Below are 15,683 nucleotides of genomic sequence, written 5' to 3' on the forward strand. Positions count from 1 at the left end.
GCTTTAATCTCCTGCCTCCCTCTTAAAGGACCCCCGTGATTACGTACATTAGGTCCGCCCGATAACCCAAGATAAGCTTCCCATCCCAAGGTCCTTAATTTAATGACATATACAAAGTCCTCTAAAAGGTGACATGGACAGATTCCGGGGATTAGGACATGGTGTGGGGTGGGGGGAGGTCATTATTCAGCCTTCCACTATCTAGGTGGCAAGGAGATGATGATGGAAAGGGAGAAGAGGAAGAAATGGAGAAGGTGAATGGAGATACTCCGGAAACTTGAGTGAGAAAGGAAGGATGAGACAGATTCATGTAGAGGAAGACCCAGCCTGGCTGCAAAGAAGTGTCTTGTAGGATTTTATAGTTTTCCAATCCCATCGTGTCTCCTTCCCTTCCTTCTTCCACCAGCCCAGTTAGAAAATTAGAAATTTAATCCATGTTGATTCCTTAGGTATTTCTTCCCCTCTACCCTGACACCTACCCACCCAGGGGTCTGCCAAGCTATGTGAGTTGAAATCTACATTTTTTTTGAAGACTGGTTCTTATTTTATTTCCGGTAGCAGTTTCTGCTTTAATTACAACACAAAGCTCATTATATTATTCATTTTTAAGTTTAGATATTGATGTCCAGTTTGAAAAGTAAAGATTGAGTTCATATTCCTTACCTCCACTTCCACTCAATTCCCTTCTGAAAATTTGTCTTGTTGTACAACTGATTTTCATTCTTCTACTGCTTTTACATGTAACTTAATGCTCCCCCAGCTTTATTGAGATATAATCAACAAGGGATCTATATTTTTAAACCACAAGGAAAAGAAACCCAGAGCTGTTATGAATAATATTTTAGTGACTTGGAGTGAGTTTTGGAATCTGTATTTTTAACCAACTACCCAGGTGATTTTGATGATCGGACAGTTTGAGGTGTTTTTTTCTCCCCCTTTCCTCTTTCTCTTCCCTTCAGTAAACTGTTTTTCAACTTTGTTTTTCAGTGAAAACCATTTCCTCCTCACCGTGGCCTCGATCCAGAGGCTGCGCCCATCTCTCCCACGTCAACAGTCCTGTGTCCTTGGCGGAGGACAGTGCTCTCAGTCTGCGCCATTCCCCTCCTCCGCCAAACCCATGCGCCTGCACCTCCCTGCAGCTAATAAAAAGGCTGAGTTCCCTGATGCAGGGAAAACCCCCACCCTCTGCCGTTCACTGGGGTGAGCGAAATGTGCAGAGGCCACACTTGTGCTAAGCTACAGCTTTTCTCACCACCTCCGCTGGCATTCTCCCAGAACAGCGAGCTCTGTCCCAGGCCTCAGGGTGTCCCTGGGCTGAGGTGGAATCCAGCCACGACCACCTTCCAAAGCCAACAGTCATGGTGAACTTACAGAAAAGCAAGAGCTGGGCGCTTCCTGACACAGAGTCAAGAAAGTCTCCCGGTGAGAAGGCATGAATTGATTTGGGACAAAAGGCACTTGTGGGCCCAAGAAGGCAGGTATTTGGGGGATCCCTAGGGGAGCTGAGTGGAGGTGGGTGGGTACATTTCCTTGGGAGCCTCTTGTCTGGTGGGATCAGCTGCTACAGCCCGTAGTCTCAACTGGGCCCGCTGTGGGAGATGTGGAGAATGGATTTCACAGTGATTTCCACTGGGTCATGGCACTGGAACAGCTGCAGGAGGGGACACAGCTGGCGCTGCCCCCACCCCTTCCAGCAGAGCCACCCTGGAGCAATGCCACCCTCTCGATGGGAAGGGAGAGGGTCCTCCTTGCTGCAGCTCCAGGGGCCGTGGGAAGGTACCTCCAAGCTAACCCTCCATTTTTGAGGGGACAAGTTGGCCTTTATTAAAATAGAATCCCATCATCACTTGTTCCAGCGGCTCCTCAACCTGGCTAAACATCAATATCACTAAGGATGTTTACTTAAAAAAACAAAGAGGAATAAAAGTAATGATTTGGGGAGCCCATCTCAGACCTAATAAATCAGAATCACTTTGGGTAGCGCTAGGGCTGGAATAGGTATAAGTCAGTTTAATCAGACTCTTTCCTGATTCCAGAAGTTTGAGCCCGTAGAATGAGAGCCTGAAGAGGGAAGGGTGGGGGCTCCGATGACAGAGAATAATACTTAGTCACCAGTCAGAGGCATATCGGTGTGCCAGCCAGAGAATCACAGACGTCTCATACATTATCTTATTTTGGTGGCAAAACAAACTTGTGAGGCATGTCCAATTATCGTCCCCATTTTGCTGAGGAGAAAATGGGGGCCCAAAGAAGTCACACTGCTAGGAAGAGGCAGATCCAGAACTCAGATCCAGCTCTTTCTCTTAACATCTCTGCCATGAAAGAGATAATGTGAAACCTGGCCACCATCTTGGGTATTAGGCCAGAACACCACCAAATAAATGGTGACACAATTTACTCTCTGGACACTTGTCTCTGGTGGGCTCATACCCCTAATGTCACGACACAGAGGTGATCGGGACATGGCCACCATCAAGACAGGAGGGTTCATGGAAAGTGCACTGGGCTGAAACCAGGAGAGAGGACTTCTGGTCCCAGCACCACCAACCAGAGCTGTGAAAAGGGTCTTGGTGCGCTTTCTGTGCAGACAGGAGTGGATGGACTAGGTGAGCTGTAGAGCTCCATCAGCTCTTAAAAAGTCGGCTCAGCAGAGCCTAACATCATCTCACCGGACATAGTCCCTCTTCCACTTGAGGTTCCTCCAAGACAGTAGCTTTCTGTTATCTGCAGGATAAAATCAGTTCCCTCACCTGGACAAGACGAGACTCTCTGTGGGGGTGCTGGGAGCATCAAGAAGGATTTTAGCCTCTCCAGACTTCAGGGAAGACTTCCTGGAAGAGGTGGCACCTGAGTCAGAGTTATCCAGAAAAGGAGAGTGGAAAAATATCAAGCAGTGGGAACAGCATGAGCCAAAGCATGGCTGCCTCTCCTCACATGATATGTACAGTTGGACTCAATGTTTTAAGGTACAAAATGTGGGACCACCAGCCCCAAAAAGCCCTCCTGTCACCTTAGGCAGTCTCATTTGGCTTCCCCAGGGCTTCTGGGAACTCCAGGGACCCTGCCTAGCACACTGCTGGGGAGAAGATATTTGCATGGCTTCTCAAGGGCCAGGGGACTGACCCTTTCCAGCTTTGTATCCTATGCCTGACATAGGACTGGGCACTGGATTCTACAGGAAGAAAAGGAAGGAAGGGAGGAGAGGAAAAGGAGGAAAGAAAGGGAAGGAGGGAAGGAAGTTCTGGCTCTAAGTGGCCCTTTACTCAGGAGGCCTCTGAGAGTACCAACCTGTCTGAAGAGACTGCCGAAGCTGGGTCCATAGTGTCCCTCTCTGACTCTCCCTGGTGAGACGTTCTTAAGGTCACACTATGACGGGGTCCGCCTGAGCTCTGGAAAGTGGAGCCAGTGAGGACTGCTGTTGGAAATGAGTTCCTACATCCCCGCCACTCCCATTCAGACATCTTGGATGCCAACCCAACATCCTTGAATAAGGTCCAGGATTCTTGTCCTCATGTCACAGATGAGCAGTTGCAGACCTTGCTTGGAGAAAGGTATAATTTGGATCCTAAACTAAGCGGGGGCTGAAGTGAATTCTTCACAGGTTGAGGATGCTTCTTAGGTATAGACTGAGCATCAGACTCCTGGTGCTGATGCAGGGTAGACAGGGCCTCCCTTCTGACAAGGGCAGGAGACAACAGGAGTCCCAGAGAGTCAGCGATGAGTAGAGGGAGGCTGGGGTCCAGGCTCGTTTTCCTAGACGTCACGTAAGGCAGAGACTCAATATCGTTAGTGACAGAGCTAGAAGAGTCCATTGGAGACCAACCCTCTGAAGCCATAGATGAGGCCCAAAGAGGGACCCTTGCCGTGGAAGACTGAATAATGGTCCCCAAATATGTTCAAGTAACCCCCAGAACCTGTGAATGTTCTTATATGGCAAAAGGAACTTTGTAGGTTTGATTAAATTAAGGATCTTGAGATGGCAATTATCCAGGTGGGCCAATGTAATCACAAGCATCCTGACAAGAAGGATGCAGGAGGATCAGGATTAGAGAAGGTGATGTGATGACAGAAGCAGGATTTGAGTGGTGTTTTCTGAAGATGAAGAAAGGGAGCACAAGCCAAGGATAGAGGGGCCCCCTGGAAGCTGAAAATAGCAAAGAGATGGATTCTCTCCTTGAGCCTCCAGAAGGAACCGGCCCTGCTAAAACCTTGTCTTTAGCCCAGCGAGATTGATTTTGGACTTCTGACTTCCAGAACTGGAAGGGAATACATTCGTGCTGTCTTACGCCACTCAGTTTGTGGTGATTTGTTATAGCAGCAACAGGAAACTCATACACTTGCCTAGAGACACAGAACTAACATGGGCTGAAAGTGCAGGGGAGTCCCTGAAGGGCCAGATAACGTGGTTGGTGAGATCCTGGGCCTCAGAGAGAGGGGTGTGTGTGTGTGTGAGAGAGAGAGAGAGAGAGAGAGAGAGAGAGAGAGAGAGAGAGAGAGAGAGAGAGAGAGAGAGAAGAGCATGCTTTCTTCGTGCATTAGGGGATTTTCTGGACAGACAATCCTCCAAAGGCATGTCTACGTTTTTCTTTCCAGGAAAAAAATAACTCAATCCCTATCAAAAAAGTCATAGATTCACATGCACACACGGACAGACTCGTGAGTCCTAGAGAGAAATGAACTACTCTGTCTACTCCAGGCTTCTTTAATTTTCAGGGGGGCAGGGAGCAGAGCCGAGGAGAGCCAGGGGAACCATCAGCCAGAGGACTGTGGACATATTGTGACATCTGGATTTCCCTGAAGCTCTTGGATCCTGTGGAGTGAGTGCCCCCATCTCTGCACTGCTTCCCACTTCCACGGGATCTCTGGGAAGATTTGACACATTTGTTAGCAGAGAAGAGCAATTGGAATTTCCAGCTGAATTCCAGATGTGGACCAGTCGTCCCATGGGACTCCCCAGTGCTGGCCTACATGCTCGTGCACGATCCCCTCCTTGACTCTGGGTCTTGGGGTTGGGTTTTCTGTAGTGAGCTGGAGAGAGCCCATGTGTGTAGTTTTCACACTTGTGGAGAGTGCTGAGGGCGGTGGGTCTGAGCTGTCAGGCTGGAGAGACCCACAGTCATTCAAGAGGCAGCAGCCTGCCTCTGGGGCTGGGAGTGGGGGCTATGACAGCAAAGGAATGAAGTTGGTGAGGAGCACTCTTAGCGTGTGGACAAGGCCAGAGACCAAGGCCAGATGTTAAGTCTGGAGCAGGCTGGGAAGGGGGAAGGAGACTCGGGGAACTAAGGGGTCAGTGTGAACCAAGGTCATAGCTGGTGCCTGGCCAGGAGCTGGGAAGGTGGGCACAGGGGAAGGCCTCTTACCCAACCAGCACGCTCTGGTTCCTGGTGCTCAGGCCCCCAGACAAGATTGCCAGGATCACATAGCTCCTCAGCAGAAGTGAGGGTCCCACTGGGAGACTGCAGGAGAATGAAGGATGTCACCTGCTTCTGCCAGTTTTCTGTGATTGCCCTCATTACCAGAAAGAATAATGGCCCCCACCCAAGAAGTCCACATTCTAATCCCCAGAACCTGTGAATACCTGACGGGCAAAAGGACTTTGCAGATGTGATCATGTTAAGGACCTTGAGATGGGGAAATTGTCCTGGATTATCTGGGAGGGCCCAAGGTAATCACAGGGACCTTATAGGAGAGAGGCAAGAAGGTCAAGGCAATAGAGAAGCCAATGTGACGGCAGGATGGAGGAAGGGGCCACAAGCCAAGGAATGCCAGTGGCCTCTAGAACCTGGCAAAGGCAAGAAAATGGATTCTCCCTAGAGCCTCCAGAAGGAACACAGCCCTGCTGATACCTGGTCTTTAGCCCAGTGAGGCTGATCTTGGACTCGTGACCTCCAGAATTGTAAAATAATAAATGTGTGTTGTTTTAAGCCATTAAGTTTGTGGTTTTTTGTTATAGCAGCCATTGGAAACTCATACACTCTCCCATCATGTGGGGGATGCTAGACTCTGCCCTACGACCTGATGTGCTTTTTTAACATGACACAGGGTGAGGGGAGTTCCCCATATGGCTGAGTCCCAGCCCGGACTATTGTGAGGCGGCAAGGAGAGGCTGCTTCCCACCAACCAGGGCCTCCGGCTGATGGCAGAGCTGGGCCCTGAGCAGGCTCCTAGATTCCTGGCCCAGGACTTTGCCGCACGGCCACTGCCTTCCTTCACTCATGGGTGAATCAGCCATGCACCTGTTGTTCTCCCACCTCAGGGCTCTTTCCTCCCCCCCCCCCCACCCTCTGGAGCTCCACTTTCCCTTCCCAACAAGGAAAACAACATTCTCAAGCTGAAAACGAGGGAACCAGAATAGAGAGAGACACACACACAGAACTCTGGAAGGTCTTGCTTCCTGGGAACTGGACGTCAACAGCACTTGCGGGAAATGGGGTTTTAAGAAACAAACTCAGGAGCTGTGCCGAGTGAGAGCATGAGGTGAGCAGGCTGGATCGGTGTGCATGGACATGGGACAGTACAGGGGTTCTACATCGCTGTCCCTAAGCCTGTCGGGATTCCACAGCACACAGCACACCCCCATCACTTATTTTTCTCTTGTCTCCTTACAAGTCCAAACATAGACACCTATGCATAAATCATCCAGGCACCCACATGCACACAAATACACACAAGGCTACAAGCAGTGCCAGCGTGTGCAAAGAGGAAATGGCCAAACACATGCACAGACTCCACCTAACACACTTATAAACAAGCAGTCATGCACACACACCATAGACATCTACAGCCCCACAAATGCAGATATACCCATTTGCACACTTGCACACACCCACATGGTGCACACAAATACAGACTCACCTATCTATGCACAACTAAAAACCACCCATACATATGGAAACCTGGACACCTGTGAGCAGAACAGACGCCCAGTACTTTCTGCACCTCCTATCAGGGAGTAAGGCGGAGATTTCGTCCCAGACCCCAACTCTCCTGAGCTCTGCTCTGAAGCCCTCTGCTGGAGAGGCTAGGAACAGGCTGCCTGGCCCTCCTTGTCCCTGGAGCTGAGCTGGCTGTGCTAGGGGTTTGGAGGGAAGGGAGATGGGGAGAGAAAGGGGACTACCAACCAGGGCCAGTTCCCGGCCCTGCCTTGACCAGGTCCAGATGACTTTCTGCAGCCTCCAATCTAGGACTGACGGGGAGATTTCTCCTGCAAAGATCTCCTTTTGCCAGACCCCAGGCCCACCCTGTTCTATCATTGGGCACTCCTAGTGTGCCTGTGTGCCGAGGGAGGGTCATGACCTGGCTGCATCACACTCCCTCCCTCCCAGCCAGGACAAGTCTTCTAACCCTCCCCTACTCCAGGAGCCCATGCTGGCTCACCCTGCTCCCCTCACCCATCCTGGGCTGTCTTGGTGCTGGGCGCCCAGCCTCCTTGCCACCCACTGGACTCTGACTCGGCTTGTTGTAGCTCCCTGTTCAAACCCTCCTCCTCCTGTATCCCCTCATAGGTCCCATCCTTTTGCTCTCAACCGCTCTTCTTTCCATTTTCTCCCCGGGGAGGAAGAGGGAGGAAGAGGAAGTGAAGAAGAGCTGGGTTTTAGAATAAGATGGATGAACATGAATTCAGATCTCAGCTCAAAGGTGGGATTTACTCACCAGCTATGGGCTTTTCGGGCAGCTAACCCAACTGCCCTCAACCTCAGTTTCACCAGGGAGAATGGAGATCATGAGACTCATACAGCAGGGTGGCTACATGAGATAATACGCTCCGTGTCCAGCATCAGAGCTGGCCTACGAGGTGAGCCAGTCAGGCAGCTGCCTAGGGTGCCCTCTTTGTGAGGCTCTCAAACAACACTGGAAATACAAGGAGATGAAGAAAACCACGTCTGGAACTCTACTAAGGGACAGCTGGATGTTTTGCTTTCACGAGCTACTTGCAATGGGGTGGTGGAGGGGACCCCAAAAGAGCAGGCTAGAATAATAACAGTTAGTCTCTAAGCTGTTTCCTAAGGAGCAACCTCCTTAGGGCAGGGTTTCCACAGAGTTTTTGTCGAATTCAGGGATGTAAGTTTGGGGTCAGAGCTAAACTGCTCAGAGGAGCTGGAGCGTTGCCAACAGGGATCTGCTTCCCCGTCCACTGCCTCATCCCTCTGAGCACAGATCAGTTGCCACTACCTTCAAGTTGAACTGAGAGTAAAAGTCTACCAGCTTGGTGGGACATAAAATTATTAGCTTGCCTAGGGTGCCCGCATGTTTCCCCATGGGGCCCTTCTGGGCATGCGGAGGGTGCTCAATCAATGTGCATTGGGTCTGTGTCTCCAACTCTTGGCCCTAAGACGTTTCTCCAGCCCCCTCCACTCAGCTCAGCCCTTCTCATCTCCTCTCTACCTGGTCTTAGTGTACACAGCACCATTCAGTTCTTCACTCTCCTCACCATACCTCCAACTGGCCCAGCCCATTCTGGAAGCCTTGAGGCTTTGAACAGGCTCATGGTTTCCATTTTTGGGGAAATCAGATAGTTCTCATAGATTGCCTGTCTAAAACAACAGCAAACAGCCACCATCTTGCCCTGGAAAGTATTTCACTGTCTTAAACGTCTAGAAGCAGGCAGTCCCAGCTTACCAGTGAATTATATTTCAAAACTTTGTTTCTGTGAACTGCACTGGCATTCCAGACAATGAACCAATAGAAAATCGAGGACGTGGCCTTATGGATGAGGCTCAGTTTTCCAGGTTGAGCCATAAATGCTCTTTTAACCCCTCACAAAGCTGGGCTGCCACACACCTACATGGGGGAGAAAAGAAAACCCTATTGTTGTAAGACCTGTAGGTAGAAATGGAAAAACAATAATGCCGATCTAGAAAAGTCTGTTTAGTTTTTCTTAAAAGCTGGTGCTTGAGGGAAAGCAGGTTTCTTGACAAGAGTATGAGGAGATGGGTGGGACATTCTGGAGGAAACTTTGAGGTGCTTTTCAAGGGCTTTAGAAAGGCTGAAAGCCTTTGTTCTTCATCACTCTAATTAATCTTTCTGACGTTCAGTCTGCCTTTTTCTTGACACAGAGGCGGGTCTGGCTCCATCCTGACACTCACTCCATCAGCCGGGATTGTTTGGGTAGATAGAATAAACTGTGGGGAAAGGACCTCCTGAGGTAATTGGGATAGAGAGTTGTTAGAAAGGAGATGAAGGAAGTAGATTCAAGGGTGTGTGATTTGGGTTTTAAAGATGGCCTTAGGGAGAATGAGCTGAACTGAACTGATCATGGTAAAAAAACAAAGAACAAAAACAGAGAGAAAAGGGAGATTACGGTACGTACTATCTGAACCCTTCCTCCCAAAACCCCCAAAGAAAAAAAGGAGGTGAAGAGGTTCGGCCTCAGACAGTTCCAAGGCCAGCCACCAGGTGACACCACAGGCCCAGGGCAGCTTGGTTGCTGTCTGTGGCAGGTTGAGGGGACTTGGGAGGCCCCAGGGAAGCGGGGGCGTCATTGGTTCCCAAGCACAGGACATTCTCAGATTCAGTCCTCATTCCGACAGAGTTGGAGAGAGTGTGCTCTCGCTCAGGCCCTTTCTTTTCCAGCCACCACCCAGTCTACCCTGAAGGCTTTATGCTGCTTTATAGGCGGGGTGGGGATGGGATGGTGCCCAGAGGGATGGTGGCCAGGGAGAGGGGGCGAGTGAAGAGAATTGGAAGAGGGGCTCAGGAAGGCTTTGGACAGAACCTTGATAGTGTAAGGGGACAGAAAACAATGAACTATTATCCAGTCCGCCCCCACTCATAGGTCTTGACGCAGGGAGGGCCAGGAGCAATCAAACAGCCCCACCTACAGGGCAGCCCACAGATGCAGGTGATTCAGAGTTTAGGTTTGGCTGATAACAGCCTGGACCCGCTGAGAATGGGCTCTTTGTGAGGGCTGCCCCTCCTCAGGCCCCCTCCTCACACCTGGGCCAGCTGCAGCAGGCCTGAGAGGACGGCTTCCCTGCAGGAAACAGGGCTGACTGGAAAAATGCAAAGACACCCAGCAGCCTCTACTGTGAGACGCTGTGTGGGAACTTAAGATGCCTCAGAGCAAATGTGCAGGAGGAAGATTCGGCTTGGCTGGAGCCCACATTCTTTTCTTTCAGGTTTTTAATCTCAGCTGCGCTTCCCCCAACCTCTATCCCACTGACTCCCCCAGGGAGAAAAAAAAACATCACTTTCACTACAATGTAAATCAGGACTCTGGGTTGCAAATGACTAAAACCCAATTTGAATCAGCTTGGCAAAAAAGGGGTATTGATTAACTGGTTCAATCAGGGCAAGGATGGAGCAAGCCTCAGGGAGGCCTGGAATGAGGCCTACACACCCTACAAGAAAGTTCTTCTCTTCTTTCTCTCCACCAGAGGCTGGTGGCACCCTTTCTTCTGCAGATAGGTTTTGACCACTCCGTCAGGGAAAATGACCATGGTCAATGTCATGCAGGGTGTCAGGCGGGGTCTCTGGTCCCGCTCCCCACATAAGAACGCAGGACATGGTGAGGCCAAAAAGGAACACCCACGGAGCCATAGATAGGGGTCACACCACTGTAGTCTCGCTGGCGGCTGGGTTGGAGACACAGGAAGCAGGAGCCACACTATCTGCAACCTGCCGTCCACTTCTCTGCAATCTGCAACCCGCACTCCACCATGCTAACTGCAGTCCGTGCTTGCCAGCCACCATCTTCTTGCCAGCCACCATCTTCACCATCAGTCCGTGCTTGCCAGCCACCCCATTCGCTGCTAGCGTAGCCATGGCAGTTATATTAGTGGCCAATGGCTCATTGGTTACAGCTGACGGCCAACTAGCCACAGCTGATGGCCATCCAATCACAGTTGATGGCCATTTACTACCGGAGCCAGCACCTTTCCACGTGAGGCCGAGAGCCTGGAAACTGCACTCCTGGCTCTGTCCCCACAGTCAGTTCAGGGTTATAGTCTCCTAGTTTCATGACCAGAAAGTAAATTGCGTCACCCGCTATCAGATTTCGTGAGGAAAAAAGTCCTCAGGAAGAACTCTGGTTGGCTCTACTTGAGTCATGTGCCTAGTTCCAGACCAATTGCTGTGGCTGGGGAATGCATTACTGTGATTTTCCTAGACTGAGTCACTTGCCCCACCCTGGGGCTAGGGAGAATGAGGGCAGACAAATATAAGAACCTCCTTGCTATCCACTTGGGGTTTCATATGGCAGAACTGTTAGTTGGGCCCTAGTAAAAAAATTTCCCTTTTCTCTAATAGAAGAAAAAGTGTTTACTGGATACATCGCTGCCTGGAATAAAAAAATACATTTCCCAGACTCTCTTGCAGCTAAGGACAGCCGTGTGTCTAAGAGTTCTGGCCAATAGGATGTGAGCAAAAGTAAGGTGTGCAACATTCAGATGGTGTCCTTAAACGGAGGAAAACAGCCCCTCTTGGACCTCTTTGCCCCACCTTTGTGCAGTCTGGAAGTCTATGTCATGATGAACCACCTTGGATCCTATGGGTAAGAACAGGACTATAGGGATGGCACAATAGCAAGTTAGTTAGAAGTCTGGGTCCCTGACGTCATTTTGGCTCCAAACTGTTTATTCCTGGACTGTTGCACAAGTGGAAATAAAAATCTCTCTTGTTTTAGCCACTCTTGTTTTGAGTCTCTGTCACGTGAGCCAAGTCTATATTCTAAGTAATATATCTGGGGACCTTTTCTCAGTACCCACTGCTGTGAGCTGAAAACTCTTTCTTGTATCCAGGACTGAATTTATTCCCTGGCTATATGTACCTCCATCCAGACCCAGAAAAATCCTGCCTGTGACCAGCTCACCTTTTAATGAGAGTGTGACAAGACAGCACAGGGCCGGATCTGCCCTCCCTAACCTGAAAAAGTTATTTTCATTTCTCCCCACGTACTAATTCCATCTGAGTTGTCTCAGGGGTTCCTGCAGGGTACAGGCCATGCCTCCCTCATCAAACTGAGGACTCCTGCATACCAGAGCCATGGAGAAATATAAAGTCTTTGCCCTTCTCTGCCTGCAGGATGTGAGCTGTGCCCCTTCCCTTAGGGTAAGAGTGAGCACAGAAAACAGCCCATCTCTCCTTGAGGCAGGGAACTGAGGGCACAGGATTACTGAGAGCCAAACAATGGAGGACTCAGTAGAAATTGCTGATAGCTGCCTTTTCTCTTGTTGACTGGAAGTGTTCATCCCTGGGATCTTACTCAGATCTTCCATGGTCCATGGTCCTGTGGGAGGGAAAAGAAAGCAACAGCTAGGTAGGTGTTGGGTTGCTGGGATAGGGAAGAGACAGTGGCTGGATCATGCCTGAGGTCAGTGTAGGAGATGAGGCACAAAAAATGATTGAAGGACTTTGTGTCTGATGATCCTCCGCCCTCATTCCAAGCTTTTATAATGGAAGAATGATAATTGAGTTGAGCCCAACTGGGAAATCCAAAAGGAAACATTGCCTCGGTCTGCAGAAACACAGGTTGGGACTGCGCTGGGGTTTTCCTTTCTTTCTGTACTAATTGTGTTTAAGAACAATGGTAGGCAGGCCCACATCTTTCTTAGAGCCGTCCTTGGCTCGCAAACCGCTGGCTTCACCTTTTCTTCTTTCCCTCCAAACTTCTTCCCTCAGAGGAGCTTCCCTAAGAGACAAGATGATATCTCTCCCCTCAGACTGGGGTCAGAAAACTTTTTGTAGGGCAAGTTGGGCTAGCACAGGGCCCTGGGAGCTAGCAGGCCCCACCCTCACCAGCAGGAAGACATTGTTAACCTTCATCCCTGGATCTCCTCAGAGATGGGGGCTAGATCTCTGGCCCCACCTCTAACCAAGACAAGTTTCCACACTCCTTTCCTCTGACTCCGGCATTGGACCCGAGCATTGATTTTCTGCTCCCCACCCCATGATGTACAATCAGCCTGAGGTACAAACAGAGCTGGTAACATAGTGGCAAGGGGCCAAGAATGATGAGTGATGACCCTTCCACATGCACGCCGCCTCGTGGAGCATGTAGCTGCCCCTGGTTTGTGAGGGAGCGCCAAGGCTAGCCATCCATGAGATCCAGGGTCACCCTCTCCCACCGCAGCCTGCTTACTTCCCTGCTTGCCTCACCTGCTGTACGCCTCCCTTCTCCTTTGGCACAATGCACCGACAGCTCTTGCACCACGGTCAGCACACTCCTCTATATTTTCAACTTTTTAGAATGTTTCCTCCTCCTCCTGGCCCTGAGCCACCACCGCCCTATAACCCTCTCCAGTGGAGGCAGTTTGTTTTCACATTCTCTGCTCCGCGGGGCTCAAAGGTGGAGTTTGTCCTTATAATTCCTCAGTGTCAGTTCCAGCCCGTTATTCCCATCCACTCATAAAGTCTTGCACTATTGATTCTCATGTTTTCAGCTCTACCATCTTCTTTCTTTGTCCCTGTCATCTCCCAGGCTTCCAGGCATGCTCCCTCACCCTCTGAAGACCCCAGCTTCAGACTCATCATCTTTTTCTCTACCCTACCTCCCACCACTCTCGCAAGTAGAATGACCTCTATCCATACCCTGACCTCTTGCTTCCTTCACATTCCTCTCCAATACTTCTGGTCTTAGGTGTCCACTGCTACATTTATCCCTGAAAACTTCATGATCTCCAAAAGCCTTGCTACTTCTGAAATCAGAAATGATCACCTCCCACAATCTATCCATCCATCACCTCCCAGCCTTCCTGCTCCCTGGCCCAAGTGCCCTACAGCAGTGCTCTCGCCTTATAGAACTGTACAGTCCATCGCTTCCTTCACTTTTCTCTATCCTCTTGCCTTCACTTCTCTCCTTTCCCAGCTTAGATTTATGGCTTGAGGATGAATAAACTGTGGCATATATATATATATACATATATATATATATATATATATGCAATGAAATATTATACAGCAAGTTAAACAAATGAGCCACAGCAACATGCAGCAATAGGGATAAATCCTAGCAAGATACAATTAAGGGAAAAACATGCGTCCCCAAAGATGACATAGAGAATGATACCCTTGTAATGAAGTTATAAATAATTAACATAAGATATATGCATATAATGTTTGAAAATATACATATTGATAGATGCAATAAAACTATATAAAAAGGAAAGCAGGGACTGCGCTACATAAGATTCAGGATGATAGTTACTGTGGATGGTGAGAAGCAGAGGGATGGGATGGAAAGGAGGAATCGTACGGTAAGATGTGGGTGATTGTTAAGGCTTTTGTTTGGGTGGCAGTTTTACAGGTGCCTATTATGTCATTACAAATAACTAATTAAATAAATGTAAATCATGCATGGATCAATGATGAGTGTGCCAGTGAACCAGTGCTGTGTGGAGGCTTCCAATAAAATAAAGGTCCCAGGGGTTATCATGATAATCCTCTCTTGCAAATGTATTGAACCTCCCTCACCTTCCCACCCCTGAATCCACAAATTTCCCTGCCTCTGAACAGATATTTTCTTCTTCTTCCCATCACAATGGAAGAAGTGTCCCAGTTTCTTCTGTCAGAGAATAATTTCATCCCTTCTTCCCTGGATCCCTTCCTTCTAATCTTCTCAAGAACTTTGTTCCTTTGGTTATCCCCTCACTCTCTTTGTTCAGCAATTTCTTCCTCTCTAATGGGTAATTTCCACAAGCACGAACGCGCTCTAATCTCTCCCATTTTAAAACAGACAAACTTCCTATATTAGTTAGGATAAAAGTTAGGCTGCTCTAACAAAGAAACCCCCAAGGACAGTGTATCAAACACATAGAAGTTTAACTCTTGCATGAAAGGTCTAGGAAGGCAGTTATAGGGCTGATAAGATAGCTTCTGTTTATCGCTCTGCCATCCTTAACTCGCAGTTTCCCTCCAAGACGGATGCTCCATCCCTTGCTAGCACTTCAACCTCCCAGTTGGAAGGAAAGGGGAAAAGGGGAAGGAGAAGATCTACCTGTTTCCTTTGAAGGGAAAGGGCTGGAAGTTACGTACATTGTGTCCGCTCACATTGCGTTGCCCTCAGACGTGGTCAAAACATACACCTAGTTGCAAAGGAAGTTAAGAAACACAGTCTTTCACGGGGCACCCATGTGTCCACTTAAACATTTCACCACTATTAAAGAAGAGGAGAATAGCTATCAAGGAAACGCCAATAGTCTTTGCCACAGCTGGCAGCTTTGGCCATCCAAATAAATGTACACTCTTTTGCCACCCCTCGAACATACTCACCCTCTTCACAAACCCCAAACCTACAAGGTCCCATCTTTTACTGCAACCAGCTCGAAGTCCAGGCCCTCTAGGTGGTTGTCACATCTTTACATGAAGTACAGATATTGGTCCAATGACGTAAAACTAAAAAAACAAGTTATCTGTTTGCCCTCCTCCAGCAGCCAACAATATATATGCATATACACTAGGCAGCAGGAACAGGATAATCACAATTACAACTGCCATTTGGAAAGGGAAAGATAAGACACACATAGCAGGAACAGAGCATTGGCAGATCTCACTGGGCAAGAACTCCAAAGGTTCCCATCGTCCCGGGGTACATCCCTTGGTTCTGATAACCTGAAAACATCTCCGTTATTCTCTGTGGCCCGTGGCTCTGTCTTCTGGGAGGTCCCTCCTTGGCTGTTGTTGACCAGGGCCATATCTGAAGAGGGCGTTGAAAAATATGTATCTGTGATATACCCATATAGTGAAAT

At 49.1% G+C, this 15,683-nt stretch overlaps 1 long non-coding RNA gene across 1 annotated transcript; it reads left to right on the forward strand.

Moving 5' to 3' along the window:
* The first annotated feature begins 1,114 nt into the window (after window positions 1–1,114).
* LOC117033085 (uncharacterized) lies at window positions 1,115–5,918 on the forward strand. The gene is made up of 3 exons (XR_004424831.1): window positions 1,115–1,478; window positions 2,731–2,966; window positions 4,714–5,918. It is a non-coding gene; the product is annotated as an uncharacterized LOC117033085 (long non-coding RNA).
* The last annotated feature ends 9,765 nt before the right edge of the window (window positions 5,919–15,683 follow it).

This window comes from Rhinolophus ferrumequinum, chromosome 13 (genome assembly GCF_004115265.2).
Source record: "Rhinolophus ferrumequinum isolate MPI-CBG mRhiFer1 chromosome 13, mRhiFer1_v1.p, whole genome shotgun sequence".
Lineage (NCBI taxonomy): Eukaryota > Metazoa > Chordata > Mammalia > Chiroptera > Rhinolophidae > Rhinolophus > Rhinolophus ferrumequinum.